This window comes from Mobula hypostoma, chromosome X2 (genome assembly GCF_963921235.1).
Source record: "Mobula hypostoma chromosome X2, sMobHyp1.1, whole genome shotgun sequence".
Classification (NCBI taxonomy): domain Eukaryota; kingdom Metazoa; phylum Chordata; class Chondrichthyes; order Myliobatiformes; family Myliobatidae; genus Mobula; species Mobula hypostoma.
The window spans coordinates 31,703,537-31,718,300 of NC_086129.1; the positions used below are offsets into that span (position 1 = coordinate 31,703,537).

Below are 14,764 nucleotides of genomic sequence, written 5' to 3' on the forward strand. Positions count from 1 at the left end.
AAAGATTTTTACTCCTCATGTCTGTGAAGGATGTAAGAAATAAAGTCAATTCAATTCATTCAGACCATGATGCAACTAGTTAGGATACTTTCAACAGTAGATCTGTAGAAATATGCTGATTTGTTGGAGTTTTTTGAAGACACACTAAGCCTTAACCCCTCCTAAGAAAATAAAGACTGTCACATTTTCTTTGTGCTGGGTCCAGAACAGGTCACCTGATATGTAAACGCCTAGTAATTTAAAGCTGCTGAATCTCTCCACTGCTGATTCCCCAATATAGACTGGCACATGTTCATCCTCCTTCCCACTCCTGAAGTCAACAAATAGTTATTTAGTTTTGCTGACACTGAGCAAGCTGTCGCTTTTGCAGTACCACCTGACTGGAAGCTGACTCATCGCAGCTTGTGATTCATCCTATAAATAGAGGTGCTGATGGAAAATTTGAAGATAGCATTGGAGCTGCGCTTAGCCACACAGTCATGCGTGTGTGGAGAGTAGAGCAGGGGGCTAACCACACAACCTTGAGGTGCCCCTGTGTTGATGATCAGCAAGGAAGTGCTTGAGGTCTGCAGATGAGAAAGTTGAGTATCCAGTTGCAGAGGGAGGTCCAAAGGCTAAGGTCTGTAAACTTGATGATGAGCTTGGATGGGATGATCGTGTTGAACACTGAACAGTCGTCAATAAGCAGCAGCCTGTAGTACGACTTCCTGTTGTTTAGATAGTCTAGAGCACAATAAAGAGCCAGATAAATCATTTCCACATGTATGAGTGATCAGCTCATCCATCCATGGTTCCCTTGCAGAGCTTTTGCATCCTTATAATGCAAAAACTATGCCTGTGACCGATTAGTCATGCAACCCCTTCCTTTGGCCATTCTATTATAATCTTCATTGCTTATTCTGAGCCTTTAAATCAGTTGATTTTATTACTCTTTCTAAATCAATGGATTAAAAATAAGTTTAACATACTGCTTTCAAGAAATAATTTACTATTTACATTACACACTGAAGTTCTATTGGCACTTTAAAGATGAAAGGATTTAAGATCAACAACATGAATGCGAAACTGAAGACAATTTAAGGACTAAAGCACAAGATGAAATCTTCTAACTGTTCATTGCATAATCTTATTGTTTTAGTCAGATACAGTGTACTATCCAAAATGACAAAATGGATGGCATGGACAAATTCAGCCAAATAGCCTGTTTCTGTGACTCTCTGAATGAGAAAGTACAATTTTATAAAATTTCTTCAGGAGTTGCACACAATATTTTGCCATATAAAAGTCACAAGAGACCTGTGTTGAGGCTGTGTGTGGACTCTGAAAGTGCATTGATAAGGAGGGTGATAACCAGAAGGTTACAAGACATTCTACAAAACAGATATACTGTTTTGGATACTGTTGGGGGAGATGTCTCATCAGGGGAAGGCAGCAGCAGCCGAGTTCATGGCACCATGGTTGGCTCTGCGGCAGAGGAGAGAACAAAAGGGGTGGGAGAGCTGTAGTGATAGGGGATTCGATTGTAAGGGGAATAGATAGGCGTTTCTGCAGCCGCAAACGAAACTCCAGGAGGGTATGTTGCCTCCCTGGTGCAAGGGTCAAGTATGTCTCTGAGCGGCTGCAGGACATTCTGGAGCGGGAGGGCGAACAGCCAGTGGTCGTGGTGCACATAGGTACCAACGATATAGGTAAAAAACGGGATGAGGTCCTACAAGGTGGATTTAGGGAGTTAGGACATAAACTAAAAAGGACCACAAAGGTAATAATCTCTGGATTACTACCAGTGCCACGTGCTAGTCAGAGTAGAAATAGGAGGATATTTCAGATGAATACGTGGCTTGAAAAATGGTGCAAGGGGGAGGGATTCAAATTTCTGGGGCATTGGAACCAGTTCTGGAGGAGGTGGGACTGGTACAAACAGGATGGTCCGCACCTGGGCTGGACTGGAACCAATGTCCTAGGGGGAGCATTTGCTACTGTTGTTCAAGAGGATTTAAACTAATGTGGCAAGGGCATGGGAACAAGTGCAGAGAGACAGAGGGGTGTAAAATGAGGGTAGAAGCAAAAAGTAGTAAGGTGAAAAGTAAAAGTGGCAGGCCGGCAAATCCAGGGCAAAAATCAAAAAGGGCCACTTTTCAACATAATTGTATGAGGGCTACGAGTGTTGTAAAAGCAAGCCTGAAGGCTTTGTGTGTCAATGCAAGGAGCATTCGTAACAAGGTGGATGAATTGAATGTGCAGATAGTTATTAATGAATACGATATAGTTGGGATCACAGAGACATGGCTCCAGGGTGACCAAGGATGGGAGCTCAACATTCAGGGATATTCAATATTCAGGAGGGATAGACATGAAAGAAAAGGAGGTGGGGTAGCATTGCTGGTTAGAGAGGAGATTAACTCAATAGAAAGGAAGGACAATAGCCGGGAGGATGTGGAATCGATATGGGTAGAGCTGCATAACACTAAGGGGCAGAAAACGCTGGTGGGAGTTGTGTACAGGCCACCTAATGGTAGCAGTGAGGTTGGGGATGGCATTAAACAGGAAATTAGAAATGTGTGCAATAAAGGAACAGCAGTTATAATGGGTGACTTCAATCTACATATAGATTGGGTGAACCAAATTGGTAAGGGTGCTGAGGAAGAGGATTTCTTGGAATGTATGCAGGATGGTTTTTTGAACCAACATGTCGAGGAACCAACTAGAGAGCAGGCCATTCTAGACCGGGTATTGAGCAATGAAGAAGGGTTAATTAGCAATCTTGTCGTGAGAGGCCCCTTGGGTAAGAGTGACCATAATATAGTGAAATTCTTCACTAAGATGGAGAGTGACATAGTTAATTCAGAAACAAAGGTTCTGAACTTAAAGAAGGGTAACTTTGAAGGTATGAGACGTGAATTAGCTAAGATAGACTGGCAAATGATACTTAAAGGGTTCACGGTGGATATGCAATGGCAAGCATTTAAAGATCGCATGGATGAACTACAACAATTATTCATCCCAGTTTGGCAAAAAAATAAACCAGGGAAGGTAGTGCACCCGTGGCTGACAAGGGAAATTAGGGATGGTATCAATTCCAAAGAAGAAACATACCAATTAGCCAGAAAAAGCAGCACACCTGAGGACTGGGAGAAATTCAGAGTCCAGCAGAGGAGAACAAAAGGCTTAATTAGGAAGGGAAAAAAGATTATGAGAGAAAGCTGGCAGGGAACATCAAAACTGACTGTAAAAGCTTTTATAGATATGTGAAAAGAAAAAGATTGGTTAAGACATATGTAGGTCCCTTATAGTCAGAAACAGGTGAATTGATCATGGGGAACAAGAACATGGCAGACCAATTGAATAACTACTTTGGTTCTGTCTTCACTAAAGAGGACATAAATAATCTTTGGGAAATAGTAGGGGACCGAGGGTCTAGTGAGATGGAGGAACTGAGAGAAATACATGTTAATAGGGAAGTGGTGTTAGGTAAATTGAAGGGATAAAAGGCAGATAAATCCCCAGGGCCAGATGGTCTGCATCCCAGAGTGCTAAAGGAAGTAGCCCAAGAAATAGTGGATGCATTAGTGATAATTTATCAAAACTCTTTAGAGGCTGGATTAGTTCCTGAGGATTGGAGGGTGGCTAATGTAACCCCGCTTTTTAAAAAAGGAGGGAGAGAGAAACCGGGGAATTATAGACCGGTAAGCCTGACATCGGTGGTGGGGAAACTGCTGGAGTCAGTTATCAAAGATGTGATAACAGCACATTTGGAAAGCAGTGAAATCGTCAGACAAAGTCAGCATGGATTTGTGAAAGGAAAATCATGTCTGACGAATCTCATAGAATTTTTTGAGGACATAACTAGTAGATAGGGGAGAACCAGTGGATGTGGTATATTTGGATTTTCAAAAGGCTTTTGCAAGGTCCCACACAGGAGATTAGTGTGCAAACTTAAAGCACACGGTATTGGGGGTAAGGTATTGATGTGGATAGAGAATTGGTTGGCAGACGGGAAGCAAAGAGTGGGAATAAACGGGACCTTTTCAGAATGGCAGGCAGTGACTAGTGGGGTACTGCATGGCTCAGTGCTGGGACCCCAGTTGTTTACAATATATATTAATGACTTAGATGAGGGAATTAAATGCAGCATCTCCAAGTTTGCGGATGACACGAAGCTGGGTGGCAGTGTTAGCTGTGAGGAGGATGCTAAGAGGATGCAGGGTGACTTGGATAGGTTAGGTGAGTGGGCAAATTCATGGCAGACGCAATTTAATGTGGATAACTGTGAGTTTATCCACTTTGGTGGCAAAAACAGGAAAACAGATTATTATCTGAATGGTGGCCGATTAGGAAAAAGGGAGGTGCAACGAGACCTGGGTGTCATTATACACCAGTCTTTGAAAGTGGGCATGCAGGTACAGCAGGTAGTGAAAAAGGCGAATGGTATGCTGGCATTCATAGCAAGAGGATTCGAGTACAGGAGCAGGGAGGTACTACTGCAGTTGTACAAGGCCTTGGTGAGACCACACCTGGAGTATTGTGTGCAGTTTTGGTCCCCTAATCTGAGGAAAGATATGCTTTCCATAGAGGGAGTACAAAGAAGGTTCACCAGATTGATTCCTGGGATGGCAGGACTTTCATATGATGAAAGACTGGATCGACTAGGCTTATACTCTCTGGAATTTAGAAGATTGAGGAGGGATCTTATTGAAACATATAAAATTCTAAAGGGATTGGACAGGCTAGATGCAGGAAGATTGTTTCCGATGTTGGGGAAGTCCAGAACGAGGGGTCACAGTTTGAGGATAAAGGGGAAGCCTTTTAGGACTGAGATGAGGAAAAACTTCTTCACACAGAGCGTGGTGAGTCTGTGGAATTCTGTGCCACAGGAAACAGTTGAGGCCAGTTCATTGGCTATACTTAAGAGGGAGTTAGATATGGCCCTTGTGACTAAAGGGATCAGGGGGTATGGAGGGAAGGCTGGTACAGGGTTCTGAGTTGGATGATCAGCCATGATCATACTGAATGGCGGTACAGGCTCGAAGGGCTGAATGGCCTACTCCTGCACCTATTTTCTATGTTTCTAGTACAATCTCACCTTCCGTAAGGGTATGTTGCAGATGATCAGAATGAATCGTAAATTCTCCAACTTAGGCAATGCACTCTTTCACTCTTTTTCTGTGATCTGCCCATTTCTGCCTGTCATCGCTTTGGCTCAGTCCTTTATTATTCTAATTATATACTCTCCTCTACTGGTGATGTATCAGAGCTTTTCCTTTGGCAAACAAAGAAGCAGAATGTGGTGGTAGTGCTCACATTAACCCATTTGGTCTCACACTCTTAGAGATATTCCCGTTATTCTATCCAACCATCCTGCATTTTCTAAATAAGAACATAGAACATAGACATCTACAGTACATTACAGGCCTTTCGGCCCATAATGCTGTGCGGACCATGTAACCTTCTCTAGAAATTGCCTAGAATTTCTTACCACATAGCCCTCTATTTTTCTAAGCTCCATGTACCTATCTAAGAGTCTCTTCAAAGACCCTATTGTATCCTCCTCCACCACCGTCGCCGGCAGTACGTTCCACGTACCCACCACTCCGTGTGAATACTCTGTGTGGATGGTATTTTTCAGGATTGTGGTGGCCCTTCCAGAAGAAATACCAGAGTAATACCGTTCACAAACCCGTAAGGAAGCTCAAATCACAGCTTATGGAGGTCAAAGAAGACCTGGGACCAGGATGGCTACACACATCAAAGTTGCTGGTGAACGCAGCAGGCTAGTGTTTACAGGATTCCCTGTGAATGTGGATCAGTGTATATTGGCCAGACAGGGAGCATGGTGGAAACCCGCATTGAAGAGCACAGAAGGCGTATCCGTTTGCACTACCCGGAGAAATTGGCGATAGCAGAACACTGCATTTGCAATGGCCATTGGATTGACTTTGACAGCACAAAATTACTGTGCCACACCAATGGCTTTTGGGACTGACTGGTGAAGGAAGCCATTGAAATACAATTAAAAGAAAAGAATTTTTTCAAAGACAAAGGTCTCACTCTAAGGAAGAACTGGAATTTGATTGTAAACAAGGTGGGACAGCGGAAACCTGATTGGATGAGCACTAACCAATCAGAAGGGACAGACGACAGGGGTATTAATACTACCTGACTAGACATGTTCAGGCATTTTCCCTGATGAAGATGGCAGAGTTTGTCATGGAAACAACTGTTAAAATTGATAGCAGTACCCAGCTGGAAGCACAAGAAGAGTTTGTTATATACACCAGGAAAGCACTAGATCCTTTTTCACTGACTTGTTTTTCTTTTTTTCCTGGTTATGACAAAGAGTTCCAGACCTGAAGCATTATCCTCTTCTCTTTCCTCAGATGCAGCCTGACCTGCTGAATGTTTGCCCTGATTTCTGTCTGTATTTCAGATTCCCAGCATCCGATGATTTCCCATTTCTTATGTTCCTGCTCGGTTTGGGTCATCAAGTCATAGAGTAATCCAGCACTGAAACAGGCCCTTCAGCTCAACTCTTCCATGCCAACCAAGTTGTGTAGCTAAGCTAATCATATTTGTGACTTCTGACCCATATCCTTCTAAACCTTTCCTGTAGATGCTCCTGTCTATATGTCTTTTAAATGTAGTAATTGCACCCACCTCTATAGCTTCCTCTGGCAGTTCAATCTATACCCATCACCCTCCGTGTGAAAATTGGTCCTTAGGTCTTTAAATATTTTTCCCTGAATTTAAACTCCACTACTCTGAAAAACTGACTGTGGGCAGTTGCCTCCCTGCCATTGAGAACATCTGTAAAAGATGATGCCTCAAAAAAATAGCATCCACTATATAAGACCCCTGCCACCCAGGACTTGCCCTCTTCCCATTGCTTCTATCAGAAAGGAGGTACAGGAGCCTGAAGACACACACATACAACATTTCAGGGACTGCTTCTTCCCCTCTGCCATTAGATTTCTGAATGGGCAATTAACCATAAACACAACCTCACAATATTTTTCCTGTCCTTTTGAGCTACTTATTTAATTTTAAAATATATTTCTTATTACAATTTATAATATAGTTATATATTGCACCATATTGCTGCTGCAAAACAACAAATTTCATGACATATGTCATTGACAATAAACTCGGGTCTGATACTGATTCCAGCCATTCAGTTCATAAGCCCCTCATGGTTTTACATAAGGTCACCCCTCGACCTCCTATACTCCAGGAAAAGAAGTTACCAGCAGGCCCAGTCTCTACATAACAACCAAACTGTCCAGTCGCAGCAACATCCTCACAAACCTTTCCTGCACCTTCTCAGTTTAATGACATCCTTTCCAGAGCTGTGTGATAAGAACTGCGCAGAATACTCCAAGTGTAGTTTCACCATTGATTTGCACAGTTGTAACATGATGCAATAATCACTGTACTCGAGAGATACACTTGAGAATTATTCTTTAAAGTGCTGTTAAGTTATTCTAACATGACATGCAGACTGGACACTCACAAAATAAGAGGAGAAGTGGACAACCAGTCCCCTCAGGCCTGTCCACCATTCAGTATGATCATGGCTAATAAAACTGGGCATTCTGTGCTCCATCTTTCCAATCTGAAAGGGACCCATTTCTTCCAATTCTCTGTTTTCCCTCTGATAGTCAATATACAATCCATTTCTACACACCTTCCATTAATGGTTTTTGAGTACTAACCACAGTGAAAATGCCACCAGGTTTTCTCTTCTTTTAGGACATTGCATCCAATTGTTAGGCCTTAAATGAAGATCAGATCAAGTGTTGAATTTGGATATTGGATTTATTGAGTTCCCAGAAAAAGTTAAACGTATAGAATCAGATAGCAAGTTACAGCACGCCGGTTTAATGCTTTAGGGCGGGAAATGAATGAACTAATTCAACACCCTTTTTTAACTTCTTACACTGTATTGAGAAGAACTCCAGGAATGAGAATCTTCAGACATGCTGTTACTTGAACTTGAGTAAAAATGAAATTAAATGCATTTTAATTGGGAACCATTTAAAGGGGGTCTCCTTTTCTTTTATCATATTGTAGACAAGGATGATCTCAGCATTATTCTGAGCAGAGAATATTGAGAGGTTGCTGTAATAAATATTGGCACACCCAGACAGAAAGAGGACAGACGAGAGAGGGTCTTTGTTTCAAATCATATCGAGTTAGTGTTATTAGAAAATGGAATGTGGTTGGCAAACAAGATAGGATCAAGTATCGAATCAACAGTGATTGTACCAACATGCACAACATGCTGGAGGAACTCGGCAGGTCGGGCAGCTTCCGTGGAAATGAACAGTCAACGTTTCGGACCGAGACCCTTCATCAGGACTGAAGAGGGAGGGGCAGGGGCCCAATAAAGAAGGTGGGGGGAAGCTGCCCGACCTGCTGAGTTCCTCCAGCGTGTTGTGTGTGTTGCTTTGACCCCAGCATCTGCAGAGTATTTTGTGTTAGTGATTGTACCAGCTTGATTGGTTGATGAAGTTCATTGTCTGTCACAACACTAATAGAAAATCATTATTTCCACACTGTAGGACCATATGTGGTTGGCTGAAGAGAGATATAAAGAATGGCCAGGAGAAAGTGGAAGGGATGATGGGAGAAAATAAAGCAAGAGACCTGTTCCACTAACGTTTAATAGCAAAACAACATCAGGATGAACATTGCCTCTGCTGTAAGTTTGATTATGCCAATGGCTATCATCATTATTGCTCTATTTATTCTGCTCCTGTTATTCAAGCCATTGTTATAAAAGCCTCTCAAATGAAATAGCAGCACGGTATAACACTCAACAAAGTGCAGTATATTAAGCAACACACTCAACATGCCAGAAGAACTGGGCAGGCCTGCAGCATCTATGGAGAGAATTGAACAGTTTTGGGCTGAGACCCTTTATAAGGCCTCCAGTATTTTGTGTACGTTGCCCCAGATTTTCAGCACCTATGGTCTTTCTAGTGTCTGTAGTATATTGTTCTTCCGGTAATTGTATTCTGGACTATTACATAGCTCAATGAGACTAGGTATATTAGAGAAATATTTATGCATCACAGCGGTCTATATTTAACTGTCTGCAATAGTTCACCAAAAACACTATGACTTAATTTAATAGTGATCTCAATAACATTAAAGCAATGTTTACACTTTACATTATTATGTTGTTATGTTCCTTCTTCAAGAAATAATGAGCAGCATGTTATGGCAGTTGACCGTATTGATATTTAAGAATATTTATGCAAATTTAGTTACAGGGTTAAACATGTCACTAGTTTTTTCTCTCTTGGAGATCTTCCTAACAGTTTAAAATTTCATAAATAGGTATTGTTATTGTCTTGTTGTCATTCCTAGGAATTCTCGTGGTGAATCCTGAGTTCTGTGTCTTAATATCAATTTGGATTGCATCCTGTTCTTTAATAACCACTTGTGGAGGATTGGTTGGTAACTTGTATCTCTGACTCTTGTTTGGTCCATATGCTCTAACTCCCTAAGATGGATGCCATGTGGTCCATAAGAACTTCCCTGTATTTGTTGTTGAATCTTTCCATTAATTTCCAGCTCCAACTCCTTCTACGCCATTTCCAAGTTTTGACCTTGACACACCTGTCGTGGAGCATCTTCTCTGATTTCTGGGGTGGGATTCAGCTCTGGTTCATTGACTTCCTCCACCATTCCCTGTAAATTGGGCTGTACAGCCTAGTGAGTATAACCCACCCTGCTGGGAATTATCATACAGCAGAGAGAGGAATTGTCCTGAATGTTGGAAGAAATTATGCAATCCAGAATCTCACTGAATAATTCAATAATAAAAGTCAATTATCCATTCATGGTTTTATCAACATTTCATTCAATGTTTGGACTGAACATTGGGTTTTAATGAGACTCTAAAACTTTCTAACTATTCCTAGGGCACATACAAATATGAACGTGATTCAGTGGGATTGCAGAATGTTAACAGAAACCAATTCCTCTGATAGGCTATGAAGTCCATGACAAATGACGATCTGCACTTTGGGAGAGCAAACAGTAGAACTTGCACAGTGAATGGTGAGGCACTGGGGTGTGCTATAGAAGAAAGGGACATGGGAATATATATTCATAATTCCTTAAAAGTCGTATCACAGGTGATAGGGTCACAGAGAAAGTTTGTGGCATATTGGCCTTCAAAAGTCAGGACATTGAGTGTAGGAGTTGGAATATTACGTTGAAGTTGCATAAGAGTTTAGTGAGACCAAATTTAGAGTATATTGTGTAGTTTTGGTCGCCTTCCTGCATAAAAGATACAATAAGCTTGAAAGAGTGCAGAGGAAAATTACACAGATGTTGCCAAGAATTGAGGACCTGAGTTACAAGGATAGGCTGGATAGGTTAGGAATTTATTCACTGGAACACAGGAGGGTGCGGGAGATCTTAATAGAGGAGAACAAAATTATAAAGGTAAAGATATGGTAAATGCAAGCAGGCTTTTTCCACTGATAATGGTTGAGATGAGAGCTAGAAGTCATAGGTTAAGGGTGAAAAGTGAAATATTTAAGGAGTGTCTGAGAGTGGTGTGAGTATAGAATGTGCTGCCAGTGGAAGTGGTAGATGTGGGTTCAATTATACCACTTAAGGGAAGCTTGGATAGGTACATGGATGAGAGAGGTATGGAGGGCTATGGTCTGGATGCAGGAAGATGGGACTAGGCACAAAACTAGGCCAGCTTGGACTAGATGGGTCGAATGGCCTGTTTATGCATATATCTGGATTCTGTTTATCGACTACAGCTCAGCATTTAATACTATTAACCCCTCAACACTAATCAATAAACTCCAAGACCTTGGCCTCAATACCCTCTTGTGCAATTGGATCCTGGATTTCTTCACTTGTAGACCCAGTCAGTTTGGATTGTCAACAACATCTCCTCCACGATCTCCATCAGCACAGGGCTGTGTGCTTAGCCCCCTTCTCTACTCGCTTTACACCTAATACTGGGTGGCTAAGTCCAGCTCCAACACCATATTCAAGTTTGCTGATGACACCACTGTTGTGGGCCGTATCAAAGGTGGTGATGGATCAGCATATAGGGGGGAGATAGAAAATTTGGCTGAGTGGTGTCATGACAACAACGTCTCACTCAATGTCAGCAAGACCAAGGAGCTGATTATTGACTTCAGGACGAGGGCACCCAGAGGTCCATGAGCCCGTCATCATCGGAGGATCAGAAGTGGAGAGGGTTAGTACTGTATATTCCTGAGTGTTACTATTTCAGAGGAACTGTCCTGGATCCAGCATGTAAATGCAATTGTGAAGAAAGCATGACAGCGCTTCTGCTTCCTTAGAGATTCTGTGCAGATTTGGCATGTCATCTAAAACTTTGACAAGCTTCTATAGATGTGTAGTGGAAAGTGTATTGACTGGCAGCATCATGTCCTGGTATGGGAACACCAATGTCTTTGAACAGAAAATCCTACAAAAGATAGTGAATATGGCCCAGTACATCACAGGTAAAGCCCTTCCCACCACTGAGCCCATCTACATGAAATGCTGTCGAAGGAAAGCAGCATCCATCATCAGAGATCCCCACCACCCAGGTCATGCTCTCTTCTCACTGCTACCATCAGGTAAAAGGTACAAGAGCCTCAGGACTTGCACCACCAGGTTCAGGAACAGTTTCTAACCTTCAACCATCAGGCTCTTGAATAAATCGTGATAACTACACACACTTGCCCTATCATTAATATATTCTCACAACCTATAGACTTACTTTCAAAGGCATTACATCTTATGTTCCCAATATTTATTGCTATTTATTTATATTTGCATTTGGACAGTTTATTGTCTTATACACTCTGGTTGATCTTTCATTGATCCTGTTATAGCTAGCAGTAGAGTAAGAAAACAATAGAGTCATAGAAAAGTACAGCATAGAATAAGGCCCTTTGGACTTTCTAATCCATGCCAAACCATTTAAACTCTCTACTCCCATTGATCTGCACCCGGACCATATCCCTCCGTACCACTACCATCCATGTACCTATCCAAACTTCACTTAAACATTGAAATTGAGCTCGCATGCACCACTTGTGCTGGCAGCTCATTCCACACTCGCATGACCCTCTGGGTGAAGAAGTTTCCCCTCATGTTCCCCTTAAACTTTTCACATTTCACCCTTAACCCAGGACCTCTAGTTGTAGTTCCACCCAACCTCAGTGGAAAAAGCCTGCTTGCAATTACACTATCTATCTATACCCTCATAATTCTGTATACTTCTATCAAATCTCTCAATCATCTACTTTCCAAGGAATAAAGTCCTAACCTATTCCATCTTTCCTTGTAACTGAGGTCCTCCAGACCCAGCAACACCCTTCTAAATTTTCTCTGTACTCTTTCAACCTTATTTATATCTTTCCTGCAGGTAGCTTACCAAACATAATTCTCCAAAATAAGTCTCACCGATTTCTTATATAACATCAACATAACATCCCATCTCCTCTACTCAATACTTTGATTTATGAAGGCCAATGTGCCAAAAGATCACTTTATTCTACCGCTCTCCTCAGTGCACAGTACATTATGGGTAAAGCCCTCCCAGCCATTGAGTACATCTCTATGAAATGTCATTGTAGGCAGGGAACATCCATAATCAGGGATCCCCATCATCCAGGTCTCGGCTAGGGGCCGGGCAATTTCTGCAGTTGCGTCCTGCAGGGTCCGAGGGAACACCTTGTCAGGACTTGGGGATTTATTCACCCTAATTTGCCTCAGGCCAGCAAACACCTCCTCCTCTGTAATCTGTATAGGGTTCATGAAGTTGTTGTCATTTTGCCTCACATCTATAGACTCTGTGTCCGTGTCCTGAGTAAATAAAGATGCAAAAAATGCATTTCAGATCTCCCCCATCTCTTTTGGCTCCATGCATGCATTACCAATCTGATCTTCCAGAGGACTTGTTTTGTCCCTTGCAATCCCTTTGCTCTTAACATATCTGTAGAATTCCTTAGGATTCTCCTTCACCTTGTCTGCAAAGACAACATCAGGCCTTTTAGCCCTCCTGATTTCTTTTCTAGGTGTTCTCTTGCACTTCTTATACTCCATAATCACCTCATTTGTTCTCAACACCTGTCATCCCCTTCGGAATTCCTCTGTCTCCGCTGCATCTGCTCTCAGGATGAGGCTTTTCGTTCCAGAACGAAGGAGATGTCCTCCTTTTTTAGAGAAAGGGGCTTCCCTTCCTCCACCATCAATTCTGCCCTCAAACGCATCTCTCCTATTTCACGCACATCTGCTCTCACCCCTCCTCCTGCCACCCCACTAGGAATAGGGTTCCCCTTGTCCTCACCTACCACTCCACCAGCCTCCGGGTCAAACATATTATTCTCCGTAACTTCCGCCACCTCCATCGGGATCCCACCACTAAGCACATCTTTCCCTCCCCCCCCTTTCTGCTTTCCGCAGGGATCGCACCCTACGTGACTCCCTTGCCCATTCGTCCCCCCCATCCCTCCCACCGATCTCCCTCCTGGCACTTATCCTTGTAAACGGAACAAGTGCTACACATGCCCTTACGCTTCCTCCCTCAACATTCAGGGCCCCAGACAGTCCTTCCAGGTGAGGCGACACTTCACCTGTGAGTCGGTTGGGGTGATATACTGCGTCTGGTGCTCCCAATGCAGCCTTCTTTATATTGGCGAGACCCGACGCAGGCTGTGAGACCGTTTTGCTGAACACCTACGCTCTGTCTGCCAGAGAAAGCAGGATCTCCCAGTGGTCACACATTTTAATTCCCATCCCATTCCCACTCTGATATGTCTATCCACGGCCTCCTCTACTGTCAAGATGAAGCCACACTCAGGTAGGAGGAACAGCACCTTATATTCCGTCTGGGTAGCCTCCAACCTGATGGCATGAACATTGACTTCTCAAACTTCCGTTAATGCCCCACCTCCCCTTCGTACCCCATCCCTTATTTATTATTGTTATTTTTCTCTCTCTCTTTTTTCTCCCTCTGTCCCTCTCGCTATACTCCTTGCCCATCATCTGGGCTTCCCCCCTCTCCCTTTCTTTCTCCCTAGGCCTCCCATCCCATGATCCTCTCATATCTCTTTTGCCAATCAACTTTCCAGCTCTTAGCTCCACCCCTCCCCCTCCTGTCTTCTCATATCATTTCAGATCTCTCCCTCCCCCTCCCACTTTCAAATCTCTTACTATCTCTTCTTTCAGTTAGTCCTGACGAAGGGTCTCGGCCTGAAATGTCGACTGTATCTCTTCCTATAGATGTTGCCCGGCCTGCTGCGTTCACCAGCAATTTTTGTGTGTGTTGCTTGAATTTCCAGCATCAGCAGATTTCCTTGTGTTTGCATCATTGCCTTTTATTTTGACAGGCATATGCAAGCTTTGTCGTTTCAAAATTTCCTTTTTGAAAGCCTCCTACTTACCATGTACAACTATATATTGAAATAGAGACATATAGAAGTAGAGATATAGGAGCAGAATTAGGCCATTCAGCCCATGTCTACTCTGCCATTTCATCATGCCTGGTCCATTTTTCTTCTTAGCCCCAATCTCCTGCCTTCCCCACCGTGTTGCTTCATGTCCTGACCAATCAAAAATCTATCAACCTCTGCCTTAAATATACATAAAAACTTGGCCTCCACAGCTACCTATGGCAGCAAATTCCACAGAATTACCACTCTTTGGTGAAAGAAATTCTGCTCATCCCTGTTCTAAAAGGATGCCCCTCTATTCTGAGGCTGTGTCCTCTGGTCTT

The 14,764-nt window shown here is 42.8% G+C and overlaps 1 protein-coding gene across 5 annotated transcripts in view; it reads left to right on the forward strand.

Annotated features, from left to right (window-relative positions):
• The first annotated feature begins 440 nt into the window (after positions 1 to 440).
• The window catches only part of LOC134340915 (uncharacterized), a 71,137-nt gene continuing 56,813 nt past the window's right edge, over positions 441 to 14,764 (forward strand). For 3 of the 5 annotated variants that reach the window (XR_010016671.1, XR_010016665.1, XR_010016667.1), the window contains exons 1-2: positions 441 to 619; positions 8,556 to 8,695. The gene's annotated coding sequence lies outside the window, so the exon portion shown is untranslated. Of the gene's footprint in view, positions 620 to 8,555; positions 8,696 to 9,366; positions 9,554 to 9,573; positions 9,814 to 14,764 lie in introns of those variants that run through there. The other 2 variants (XR_010016669.1, XR_010016670.1) reach the window with 2 other exon arrangements.